The sequence below is a fragment of the Cervus elaphus genome, chromosome 28 (assembly GCF_910594005.1).
Source record: "Cervus elaphus chromosome 28, mCerEla1.1, whole genome shotgun sequence".
Taxonomy (NCBI): domain Eukaryota; kingdom Metazoa; phylum Chordata; class Mammalia; order Artiodactyla; family Cervidae; genus Cervus; species Cervus elaphus.
Window position 1 is genome coordinate 50,255,449 of NC_057842.1, and position 13,045 is coordinate 50,268,493.

The 13,045-nt window shown below is 38.4% G+C and overlaps 1 non-coding gene across 1 annotated transcript; it reads left to right on the forward strand.

Annotated features, from left to right (window-relative positions):
* The first annotated feature begins 8,538 nt into the window (after positions 1 to 8,538).
* LOC122685650 lies at positions 8,539 to 8,645 on the forward strand. Its single transcript, XR_006338500.1, has one exon. It is a non-coding gene; the product is annotated as a U6 spliceosomal RNA (small nuclear RNA).
* The last annotated feature ends 4,400 nt before the right edge of the window (positions 8,646 to 13,045 follow it).

Consider the following 13,045-nt stretch of genomic DNA (forward strand, 5'->3'; position numbering starts at 1 on the left):
ATGACACTTGACTCCTGTCTTATTTTTTAACAACATATCATCACCATTTTCATGTGATATGTATTATAATTTAGCTATTATAAGTAACATCTTAATTTGAATATGTTTTTAAAGTTTTGACTGCATCTTGAGAATCTCCTTAGGAATGAGTTGTAATACTCAGATTGATATAGATGGTGGTTAATGTTCTCAAAAGAAACACCCCTTGTTGCTTAAAAAAATATTTTTTTCTGTGGTTTTAGATGTTAAAATTCATAGAAAAAGAAAAGTATACTCAAAATACTGAACAGCCACCATAAGAACAAAGTTTACAAGGTAATTAGTAGTTCAAAATCACTTTTATTTAAAATTCACTTCTGTATTTTGTGTATTGGCTACCCTTCACAGTGGGCTTCCCTGGTAGCTCAAACGGTAAAGAATCTGCCTGCTGTTCGGAAGACCTGGGTTCAATCCCTGGGTTGGGAAGATCCCCTGGAGGAGGGCATGGCAACCCATTCTAGTATTCTTGCCTGGAGAATCCCCACGGACAGAAGAGCCTGGTAGGCTACAGTCCATGGGGTTGCAGAGTCGGACATAACTGGGCGATTAAGCACAGAGACCCTTGACAAAGAAAAACCACACTGGAAGGAGTTAAACAGGCAAGGAAGATTTTATTCAAGACTAATGGAATATGGATAAGAGGTTGCAGTCAGTGTCCCTGGATCAAAGTTAGGAGAGTTTTTAAGTGCTGGGGTGAGCTAGTGGAAAAGTACTGAAGGACTTTGGGGTGAGGTGGTCAATAAGATTAGGCCATCTATGTCTGCCAGTTGGTACTTAGAGAAGTTAGGCTCCTACCTCCCATAGAGACTAAAATCTAGGAAACCATATTTTTTTTAAATTTCAGTTTAGAGGAATGACACCAGGTCCTTGAGAAAGAGAGCCCTGTGTTGTAGATTTCCATCTCAAGGGGGCAGAGAAAGAATTTACAATTACAAGTTTTCTAATATAAGTGCTTCAGGAAAAGGAAGGTCAAGAGCCTGGAGTCAGGAAGAAGTCTGCATAAAATTATGTCAAATTGAGGGGAAGCCTAAGACCATCTTGGTCACTATCATCCATGAGGACATTGCCCCATTGTACTGATGGCTGGTTTTATGGACATGAAAACCTAAGAAAAATATATCTATCTTAAGTAATATCACTTCCTGTTAGTTTTTTCTTATGACTACATAATAAGAAAGGATACTCAATAGCTGTTGCTAACTGAATCCTTCTAATGATGTATAAATGCATGCAAGTACCAAGCGCTCAACCCATTTTTCCTGGTGATCTCAAAAATCTTAGTTACATGGGATAAAATTCCCACAGACCATCACTGGCCTGTGATGTGAATGAGAAATAAACCTTTAGTGCAGTAAGTTCTAAATCTTTGTAGGGATTTCACTACTCAGTAATTACCTCTCCTAACCCCCAACTAATTCAGCCTGGAAAAATCAGTAGGAATTCAGAGGTGAACAAGAGAAGAATAAAATCACCTGCTAAACTTCAAGGCAAACTTTCAAGAAAAATTTTCAACTACAAGAACCATCAGTCCAGTTCAGTTGCTCATTCATGTCCGACTCTTTGCAATCCCATGAACCGCAGCATGCCAGGTCCCCCCTGTCCATCACCAACTCCCGGAGTTCACCCAAACCCATGTCCATCGAGTCAGTGATGCCATCCAACCATTTCATCCTCTGTCGTCCCCTTCTCCTGATGCCCTCAATCTTTCCCAGCATCAGGGTCTTTTCAAATGAGTCAGCTCTTCGCATCAGGTGGCCAAAGTATTGGAGTTTCAGCTTCAACATCAGTCCTTCCAATGAACACCCAGGACTGATCTCCTTTAGGATGGACTCCTTGCAGTTCAGGGGACTCTCAAGAGTCTTCTCCAACACCATAGTTCAAAAGCATCAATTCTTCGGCACTCAGTTTTCTTCACAGTCCAACTCTCACATCCATACATGACCACTGGAAAAACCATAGCCTTGACTAGATGGACCTTTGTTGGCAAAGTAATGTCTTTGCTTTTTAATATGCTATCTAGGTTGGTCATAACTTTCCTTCCAAGGAGTAAGTGTCTTTTAATTTCATGGCTGCAGTCACCATATGCAGTGATTTTGGAGCCTGTAAAAATAAAGTCAACCACTGCTTCCACTGTTTTCTCATCTATTTGCCACGAAGTGATGGGACTGGATGCCATGATCTTAGTTTCTGAATGTTGAGCTTTAAGCCAACTTTTTCACTCTCCTCTTTCACTTTCATCAAGAGGCTATTTAGTTCTTCTTCACTTTCTGCCATAAGGGTGGTGTCATCTGCATCTCTGAGGTTATTGATATTTCTCCCAGCAATCTTGACTCCAGCTTGTGCTTCCTCCAGCCCAGCATTTCTCATGATGTACTCTGCATATAAGTTAAATAAGCAGGGTGACATTATACAGCCTTGACGTACTCCTTTCCCTATTTGGAACCAGTCTGTTGTTCCATGTCCAGTTCTAACTGCTGCTTCCTGACCTGCATACAGGTTTCTCAAGAGGCAGGTCAGGTGGTCTGGTATTCCCATCTCCTTCAGAATTTTCCACAGTTTATTGTGATCCACACAGTTGAAGGCTTTGGCATAGTCAATAAAGCAGAAGTAGATGTTTTTCTGGAACTCTTTTGTTTTTTTGATGATCCAGCGGATGTTGGCAATTTGATCTCTGGTTCCTCTGCCTTTTCTGAAACCAGCTTGAACATCTGGAAGTTCACGGTTCATGTATTGCTGAAGCCTGGCTTGGAGAATTTTGAGCATCACTTTACTAGCGTGTGAGATAAGTGCAACTGTGCAGTAGTTTGAGCATTCTTTGGCATTGCCTTTCTTTGGGATTGGAATGAAAACTGACCTTTTCCAGTCCTGTGGCCACTGCTGAGTTTTCCAAAGTTGGTGGCATATTGAGTGCAGCACTTTCACAGCGTCATCTTTCAGGATTTGAAATAACTCAACTGGTATTTCATCACCTCCTCTAGCTTTGTTCATAGTGATGCTTCCTAAGGCCCATTTGACTTCACATTCCAGGATGTCTGGCTCTAGGTGAATGATCACACCATCATGATTATCTGGGTCATGACCCAGGGACCATAGTTTATCTCTAATTTTAATTCTTTAACCTAATAATATTCAAAATCTCAAACAAAATGCCTATTTCCAACAGCTGGTAACTAGCCATATCGTAGAGAGTAGATTGCTCTCATGGACATACCATTCTAGTAGTTGCTTTTCAGTCACTAAGCTGTGCTCAACTCTTTGCGACCCCATGGACTGTAACATGCCAGGCTCCTCTGTACCCCACTGTCTCCCGAGTTTGCTCAGATTCATGTCCGTTGAGTGGGTGATGCTATCGAATCAGCTCATCCACTGTCACCCACTTCTCCTCCTGCCTTCAGTCTTTCTCAGCATTAGGGTCTTTTTCAATGACTCAGCTCTTTGCATCAGGTGGCCAAATTATTGGAGCTTCAGCTTCAGCACTAGTCCTTCCAATGAACATTCAGGGCCGATTTCCTTTTGGATTGACTGGTTTGATCTCCTTGCAGTCCAAGGGACTCTCAAAGAGTCTTCTTCAGGACAATTGAAAAGCATCAATTCTAGTTGAAAGCATCAACCATTCTAATTAAAGAAACATCATAATTGCTCTACTGGGACTTCCTTGACAGTCAAGTGGTTAAGATGTCTCCAAAGCAGGAGACACAGGTTGGAGCCCTGGTTGGGGAACTAAGACCCTGCATGCTGTGGGCACGGCCAAAATAATAATAAATTTTTTTAAAAAACCCAAAATTATTGTATAGAGGAACAAATTTTGGGGGAGGGGAGTTAAAACATTCAATTTATGTGTAGAGCCCAGTATGTAAGTATATTACTTGAAATTTCTCTAATTATTTAAGGACTCATTGATATGAGTTAAAATTTTTTTTAAAAAAACAGGCTGATTAGAGGCAATCAAAGAGCAATCAAATTTTAATACTGCTTGAGTTTTCCATAAAAGTGTGGATAAATTCTCCTGAACTTATTTGAAAAAATTAGGAACTCTGTCCAAACAATTATTCCTGTAACAGACAATTCTCTCAGAAAATGCCCGTCTAACCACACTTTACCAAATAACTCGCCCTTTTCCCAAAATTTGACTTTAGCTCTACATAAAATTTATATAATTATCTGCAGAATTCAGCATTAGTAGAGTAAAAACACACTACTAAAAATTGGGTAGTAGCATACAGACCTAGCTTTTCAGAAAGCCATTCTTTTTTAAATCCCTTTAATGGTTTTTGATATCTTTTTCAAAGCATACTTTGATTTATTATTACAACATGGCTTTTAAGAATTAAACCTTACCTTTTTTTTAAACTATGGTTTTTAATGATCTGGGAATGGTTATCTGAGATGTCCAAAACCATGGTAACCCCATGTGAAGTATTCATTATACCTCAAACTCAGGTACCCTCATCATCTTCTCCCCAAAAGCATTTATTTGGCTATATCCCTTCTTAAAAATGGCAATGCCAATATTCCTGTAATAATCATAGCTGTATAAAAATGAATAGTTACATGGATATAAAACTTAAGAGAACTCACATAAATGATTTTTAAAGACAAAAATGGCATTATCATCCTTCTAGTTATCCTGCCTTTCAACCTCAGGTACTCTGCTATTACCTTCTCATAGCCAAGCTCCAAGTCCTGTTCATTCTGTAGCCATTATGTCATCTCCCCTGTGCAATCCGTATTACTACCAGAGTTATTGCTCTTTTAAAAAAATACAAATTGAAAGCACAGTAAGATATAATTCTAGACTCCTAGAAAGACTAAAAATGAAAAAGATATACCAAGTATGTCAAAGATGTTGAGAAGCCAAAACTTTACAAAAGCTAGTGGGAGTATAAATTGATGCAATGTGTTTAGAAGTCAGTTTGTAGTGTGTGGTCTTTCCTGGTGGTTCAGATGGTAAAGAATCCACCTGCAATGCTGGAGACCTGGGTTTGATCCCTGGGTCGGGAAGATTCCCCTGGAGAAGGGAATGGCTACCCACTCCAGTATTCTTGCCTAGAGAGTTCCATGGACAGTGGGCTACAGTACACGGGGTTGCAGAGAGTCAGACACAACTGAGCGACTAACACACACACACTTATAGTGTGTACTACAGCTGAGTTGGTGCACACCCAGCCAATTCACACCTAAGCATATTCTGCAAGTGGCAGGGCATGTGTTCACAATGTAATTTTCTTTGTTCTCTGAGAAAAGAAATAACAGAAGAGAAGCAGCCATTCTTAACTAGACTACCAAAAGGATGTATGCATGTACTTTTTATTTCTTTAACACAGTCATGACTGTAATACAATTAATAAAATATTATGGTTAAATTCAACTATAATAAACTGTATTAAATATGCAACAAATTATATACATTCAATTTAATGTAACAACAAGGGTACTAGCCAATAACTCTCTTTTAGTGCCCTTCTGTACTTCCTGCTGGCTTTTTGCAGTTGTTCGGGACATTATGACCACATTGCTTGTGTCCACCATCCTATTTTACTACTTTCATCGGTGCTGGGTTTTTCTTTCCTGCCTGCAATTCAAGTATTTACCAGTTGTTTTGTACAGTTTCCTTTTACACCAACATAATTTATTTGTACATTAAGGTACACTATAAAGTTAAAGTGGCTTGCTATTTTTGTTGGAAATTTTAAAAATAATTTCAAAGGTAAGGCCACATTCGGAGAAAAACTAATATAGTAAATGTTATACTGTAAGCAAAACTTTTATTTTTGTTTTGGATAGATTAAAAGCTTGCTTGTTTGCAAATAAGAATCAGTATTTGTCATCATTTTGATTGTTGTAGCTTCTATTACTTTATTCATGTGACTATAAAAATTATTCTTATGAAAATCTTTTAGCATTTAGTCTTAGCTCTAATCCTCATAAAATAAAGTGAATCAATATACAGAAGATTGCCACCCCAGAGGCAGATGTCTATCAATAATCTATTTGTCTTTTTTCACTTTTAACATGAAGCACAAAGCACCTTTCATAGCTGGAATAATTTTCATTTTCACTGTCATAGTATACTCATTAGTTCAAACTACTTGTGTTGAGAATCAGTTGAACCAGGGGGTAAGGGAAAAGAAAACAAGTTGAACAGTGTTACATGTTACATATCAATTCCCCTAATTGTGACAGGAAACCAAATAACATATGCTTTATTGTGGGGGGATAATCCAGGATAATTTTTTTTGTCAACACATCTACTGCAAAAAATGGATTTCAGTTATAGTGTTTTATCTGACTGCTTTTGTTTGTAATGAATCATTTTGAAAGTGTCATGACATTTTGCTCTGTCAGATAATCAATCTGTACTTTTCCTTAATACTCATTGCAACTCAATGATCATGTCATGGCTAATAAAGGATATTGTAACAAAAAGCATGGGCTATGGGAAGATTGTGTAACTGCATGTTGGAGCTCAGAGCCGAGTTCAGCAGGCTTCTCTCAGGCCACCTCTGTGCACCAGGGATGGTGCTGAGCCTACAAGAGAAAAATGAAAGAGAAGAAGGAATAGTTTCTGTTCTTAAAGAACTGACCATCTAGGTAAAGAATAATGACGAATTACAAAGCAATGAAATGTTCTCTAAGAATTACTTGCTGCAGGACCCCACAGTAAAGTGTGACTAACCTGGGAGATTTGAGAACTCACTGGAAAATCTATGTGGTGGGTCCTACTGGATTCTCAAACTTCCTTGGGCTAGATCCTGAGAGATGAATGAAGATTCCAGGCAGTAGATTAGACCCCCAGAATGGACTCTCCAGGGAAGAAGAGCGTTATCTTGTTCTAACACCAAGGAGTCTCACAAAAGACAAGACTCTTTTCAGTTTGTAAATCAAATTATGGCCCCAGGACACTCCGGTAATTCTTCATTTATTTGAATTGGACAATTTTGAAGGAATTTATCTCAGGCCAGAAAACTGAACGTATTATTAAAGCCATTAAGGCAAGGCGTTTAAGTAGAACAATTGCAAAGTGTGTCTGTTGGTGCACTTCGAAAGTAGCTAAAGGGCCTTTTTCTCTGGGTTTAATAATCCAATTAAAAGCTACCAAGCTAGACACTATGGAAGGAAGAAGAAGTTTATTCTTTTTGCTGCAATTTTTTTTCTTCTGTTCCACACTGATATTTCAAGTCCATTTATGTTGAACGTAGGATGGTCTTAAGTCTCTTCAACTGCTTAGCATAAGAGTGAGATTAGGGTGAGAGTCGGGGTAGGGGCAGGAAGCTTTTTCCAATATCATTTCATTATTTTTATTCAGGATGGATTATTTCTTTTTAAAACAAAGTAGTATATGTTACCAAGAGTGAGTTGTCAGTAATCTTCCATGGTTTGGGTTCAGATTAGGATATCGTCGAATCCTTAGTGTATCATGGCCGATAACATCTCCCCCAGTGAGATTTCAGTGATGACTACAATATGTTTGGCATGGGATGTTGTATAGAATTAGTATAATAAAGGACCAGGTTATTTACCCGATATGGTGTACTCAGAACACTTCTTTGTTGTTCTTAAATCTAAAGGTGTTTTTAAAAACAGAAATCAGAATGTTCATGATGATAAATTTTTAATACAGTTTTTAACATATGTTCACAAAGAGAATATCCCATTACCTAACACATTATCTCCTCTTCCTGGGAGAGATACTTATGTAGGAGATACATCTGGGGTTGCTCAAACCAGTACATCAAATAGCACCTGTGGTACCATTTTCTTGACTGGAAGTGGAAACGCTCTCACCTGCGTCCCATAACCAGCTGCAACAATATCTCATATCACTGTGTCCCCTATTTTGTCTCACTGCTCCTTTTCTGTCTCTCGAACACACTGAGTGATTCCTACCTCAGGACGCTTGTACTGCTGTTTTCCTCTACCTAGAATAACCTAATAATCTTTCATTAGGTCTGTGTGTGTGTGTGTGTGTGTGTGTGTGTGTGTGTGTGTGAGGCAGCTCCTCCTGGAATTTATTTGCCTTATGGGGCAAAGTCAACAGCCCCAGGAAAGTTCTCAGCCAATGCCAGCATCAACTGCCAGACATGAGAGCAAGCCTCCAGATGATCATGCTTCCCAGCCTTTGAGCCACTCCAGCTGATTCCAATTTGAGCAGAGCTTATTCCTTGGAAGGAAAGTTATGACCAACGTAGATAGCATATTAAAAAGCAGAGACATTACTTTGCCAACAAAGGTCTGTCTAGTCAAGGCTATGGTTTTCCCAGTGGTCATGTATGGATGTGAGAGTTGGACTGTGAAGAAAGCTGAGCACCAAAGAATTGATGCTTTTGAACTATGGTGTTGGAGGAGACTCTTGAGAGTCCCTTGGACTGCAAGGAGATCCAACCAGTCCATCCTGAAGGAGATCAGTCTGGGTGTTCTTTGGAAGGACTGATGCTGAAGCTGAAACTCCCATACTTTGGCCACCTGATGTGAAGAGTTGACTCATTGGAAAAGACCCTGGTGCTCGCTTCGGCAGCACATATACTAAAATTGGATCGATACAGAGAAGATTAGCATGGCCCCTGCGCAAGGATGACACGCAAATTCGTGAAGCGTTCCATATTTTTGGTTAGCAGAAGGAAAGAAATCTTAAAAATTAGGGCAGAAATAAATGCAAAAGAAACTAAAGAGACCATAGCAAAAATCAACAAAGCTAAAAGCTGGTTTTTTGAAAAAATAAACAAAATTGACAAACCATTAGCAAGACTCATTAAGAAACAAAGAGAGAAGAACCAAATTAACAAAATTGGAAATGGGGAGATCACAACAGACAACACTGAAATACAAAGGATCATAAGAGACTACTACCAGCAGCTCTATGCCAATAAAATGGACAACTTGGATGAAATGGACAAATTCTTAGGAAAGTGTAACTTTCCAAAACTGAACCAGGAAGAAATAGAAGATCTTAATAGACCCATCACAAGCAAGGAAATCGAAACTGTCATCAAAAATCTTCCAGCAAACAAAAGCCCAGGACCAGATGGCTTCACAGCTGAATTCTACCAAAAATTTAGAGAAGAGCTAACACCTATCTTACTCAAACTCTTCCAGAATATTGCAGATGAAGGTAAGCTTCCAAACTCATTCTATGAGGCCACCATCACCCTAATTCCAAAACCAGACAAAGATGCCACAAAAAAAGAAAACTACAGGCCAATATCACTGATGAACATAAATGCAAAAATCCTTAACAAAATTCTAGCAAACAGAATCCAACAACATATTAAAAAAATCATACACCATGACCAAGTGGGTTTTATCCCAGGAATGCAAGGATTCTTTAATATCCGCAAATCAATCAATGTAATACACCACATTAACAAATTGAAAGATAAAAACCATATGATTATCTCAATAGATGCAGAGAAAGCCTTTGACAAAATTCAACACTCATTTATGATTAAAACTCTCCAAAAAGCAGGAATAGAAGGAACATACCTCAACATAATAAAAGCTATATATGACAAACCCACAGCAAGCATCACCCTCAATGGTGAAAAATTGAAAGCATTTCCCCTGAAATCAGGAACAAGACAAGGGTGCCCACTCTCACCACTACTATTCAACATAGTGTTGGAAGTTCTGGCCACAGCAATCAGAGCAGAAAAAGGAGTAAAAGGAATCCAGATAGGAAAAGAAGAAGTGAAACTCTCACTGTTTGCAGATGACATGATCCTCTACATAGAAAACCCTAAAGACTCTACCAGAAAATTACTAGAGCTAATCAATGAATATAGTAAAGTTGCAGGATATAAAATTAACACACAGAAATCCCTTGCATTCCTATATACTAACAATGAAAAAACAGAAAGAGAAATTAAGGAAACAATACCATTCACCATTGCAACAAAAAGAATAAAATACTTAGGAGTATATCTACCTAAAGAAACAAAAGACCTATACATAGAAAACTATAAAACACTGATGAAAGAAATCAAAGAGGACACAAACAGATGGAGAAATATACCGTGTTCATGGATTGGAAGACTCAATATTGTCAAAATGGCTATTCTACCCAAAGCAATCTATAGATTCAATGCAATCCCTATCAAGCTACCAACGGTATTTTTCACAGAACTAGACCAAAGAATTTCACAATTTGTATGGAAATACAAAAAACCTCGAATAGCCAAAGTAATCTTGAGAAAGAAGAATGGAACTGGAGGAATCAACCTGCCTGACTTCAGACTCTACTACAAAGCCACAGTCATCAAGACAGTATGGTACTGGCACAAAGACAGAAATATAGATCAATGGAACAGAATAGAAAGCCCAGAGATAAATCCACGAACCTATGGACACCTTATCTTTGACAAAGGAGGCAAGGATATACAATGGAAAAAAGACAACCTCTTTAACAAGTGGTGCTGGGAAAACTGGTCAACCACTTGTAAAAGAATGAAACTAGAACACTTTCTAACACCATACACAAAAATAAACTCAAAATGGATTAAAGATCTAAATGTAAGACCAGAAACTATAAAACTCCTAGAGGAGAACATAGGCAAAACACTCTCCGACATAAATCACAGCAAGATCCTCTATGACCCACCTCCCAGAATATTGGAAATAAAAGCAAAACTAAACAAATGGGACCTAATGAAACATAAAAGCTTTTGCACTACAAAGGAAACTATAAGTAAGGTGAAAAGACAGCCCTCAGATTGGGAGAAAATAATAGCAAATGAAGAAACAGACAAAGGATTAATCTCAAAAATATACAAGCAACTCCTGCAGCTCAATTCCAGAAAAATAAATGACCCAATCAAAAAATGGGCCAAAGAACTAAACAGATATTTCTCCAAAGAAGACATACAGATGGCTAACAAACACATGAAAAGATGCTCAACATCACTCATTATTAGAGAAATGCAAATCAAAACCACAATGAGGTACCATTACACGCCAGTCAGGATGGCTGCTATCCAAAAGTCTACAAGCAATAAATGCTGGAGAGGGTGTGGAGAAAAGGGAACCCTCTTACACTGTTGGTGGGAATGCAAACTAGTACAGCCGCTATGGAAAACAGTGTGGAGATTTCTTAAAAAACTGGAAATAGAACTGCCATATGACCCAGCAATCCCACTTCTGGGCATACACACTGAGGAAACCAGATCTGAAAGAGACACGTGCACCCCAATGTTCATCGCAGCACTGTTTATAATAGCCAGGACATGGAAGCAACCTAGATGCCCATCAGCAGATGAATGGATAAGGAAGCTGTGGTACATATACACCATGGAATATTACTCAGCCATTAAAAAGAATTCATTTGAACCAGTCCTAATGAGATGGATGAAGCTGGAGCCCCTTATCCAGAGTGAAGTAAGCCAGAAAGATAAAGAACATTACAGCATACTAACACATATATATGGAATTTAGAAAGATGGTAACGATAACCCTATATGCAAAACAGAAAAAGAGACACAGAAATACAGAACAGACTTTTGAACTCTGTGGGAGAATGTGAGGGTGGGATATTTCAAAAGAACAGCATGTATACTATCTATGGTGAAACAGATCACCAGCCCAGGTGGGATGCATGAGACAAGTGCTCCAGCCTGGTGCACTGGGAGGACCCGGGGGAATCGGGTGGAGAGGGAGGTGGGAGCGGGGATCGGGATGGGGAATACGTGTAAATCCGTGGCTGATTCTTATCAATGTATGACAGGACCCACTGAAATGTTGTGAAGTGATTGGCCTCCAACTAATAAAAAAATAAATAAATAAATAAATTTAAAAAAAAAAAGATTAAAGCAATAAGGGTTAATGTTTAAATAAAATTTTACAATATTGAGTGCTTTAAAAAAAAAAAAAAGAAAAGACCCTGATGCTGGGAGGGATTGGGGGCAGGAGGAGAAGGGGATGACAGAGGATGAGATGGCTGGATGGCATCACCAACTCGATGGACATGAGTTTGAGTAAACTCCAGGAGTTAGTGATGGACAGGGAGGCCTGGTGTGCTGCGATACATGGGGTCGCAAAGAGTCAGACACGACTGAGAGACTGAACTGAACTGAACTGAAACTACCTCTGCCAATCCCCACCCCAGTTGTGAGCAAAATATATGCTACAATCATATTAGGCCACAAAATTGTGAAGGCATAGTAACTAGAACAGATTTTTGGTACACACACTGTATAGAATATATGTATACACACATATATATGTATGTATCACATATGCAAGTATGTGGTACATATGCAAGTATATAGTACATATGTGGTACACCACATATTTACCACATACCACAGTATGTAAGACACACACAGTTATGAGAACATGTGTATAAAATAATTATACTTCACAAGAAGTACTTGATTATTTTCATGCTTTCATAACCAATGCTGTTTTTTTCCCATCAATATTCATATATTCATACAATTTCCCTCTCCAGAGTTCTGTATTTTTTCCTGTGGCTCCATACTTCCATTTATGATCATTTCCTTCGCCTAAAGAATACCCTTTACTGTTCTCTAGCTTGGGTTTGCTGGTGACAACTTTTGTCACTTTTTGTTGAAAATGTCTTAATTTTGCTTATTTTTTGAAGGACATTTCATTGAGTAGAGAATTATAGATTGCAAATAATTTTCTCTTGGCACTTTGAAGAGACCATTCCATTGTCAGTCTAATTATTGCTGTGCTGTAGATAATTATGTCTTTTTTCTCTAACTGGTTACAATATTGCTTCTTTGGTTTTTCAGCAGTTTAATTACATCATCTCTAAGTACAGTTGTCTTTGCATTCATCCAGCTTAGGGTTGATTGAAGTTTCCTAAATGTACTTTAAAACTTTTTTAGCAATTATCCGTTTAAGTGTAGTTTTTGCCAAATCCTATCCCTCTCTGCTCATTCTGGGACTAAAATTACATATGCTGAAAATTTTCACCATGTTTCATATAACATGTGTTCTATGTTTTCCACCCTTTCACCTTCCTATGCTTCAGTCTGAATATTTCCTTCTT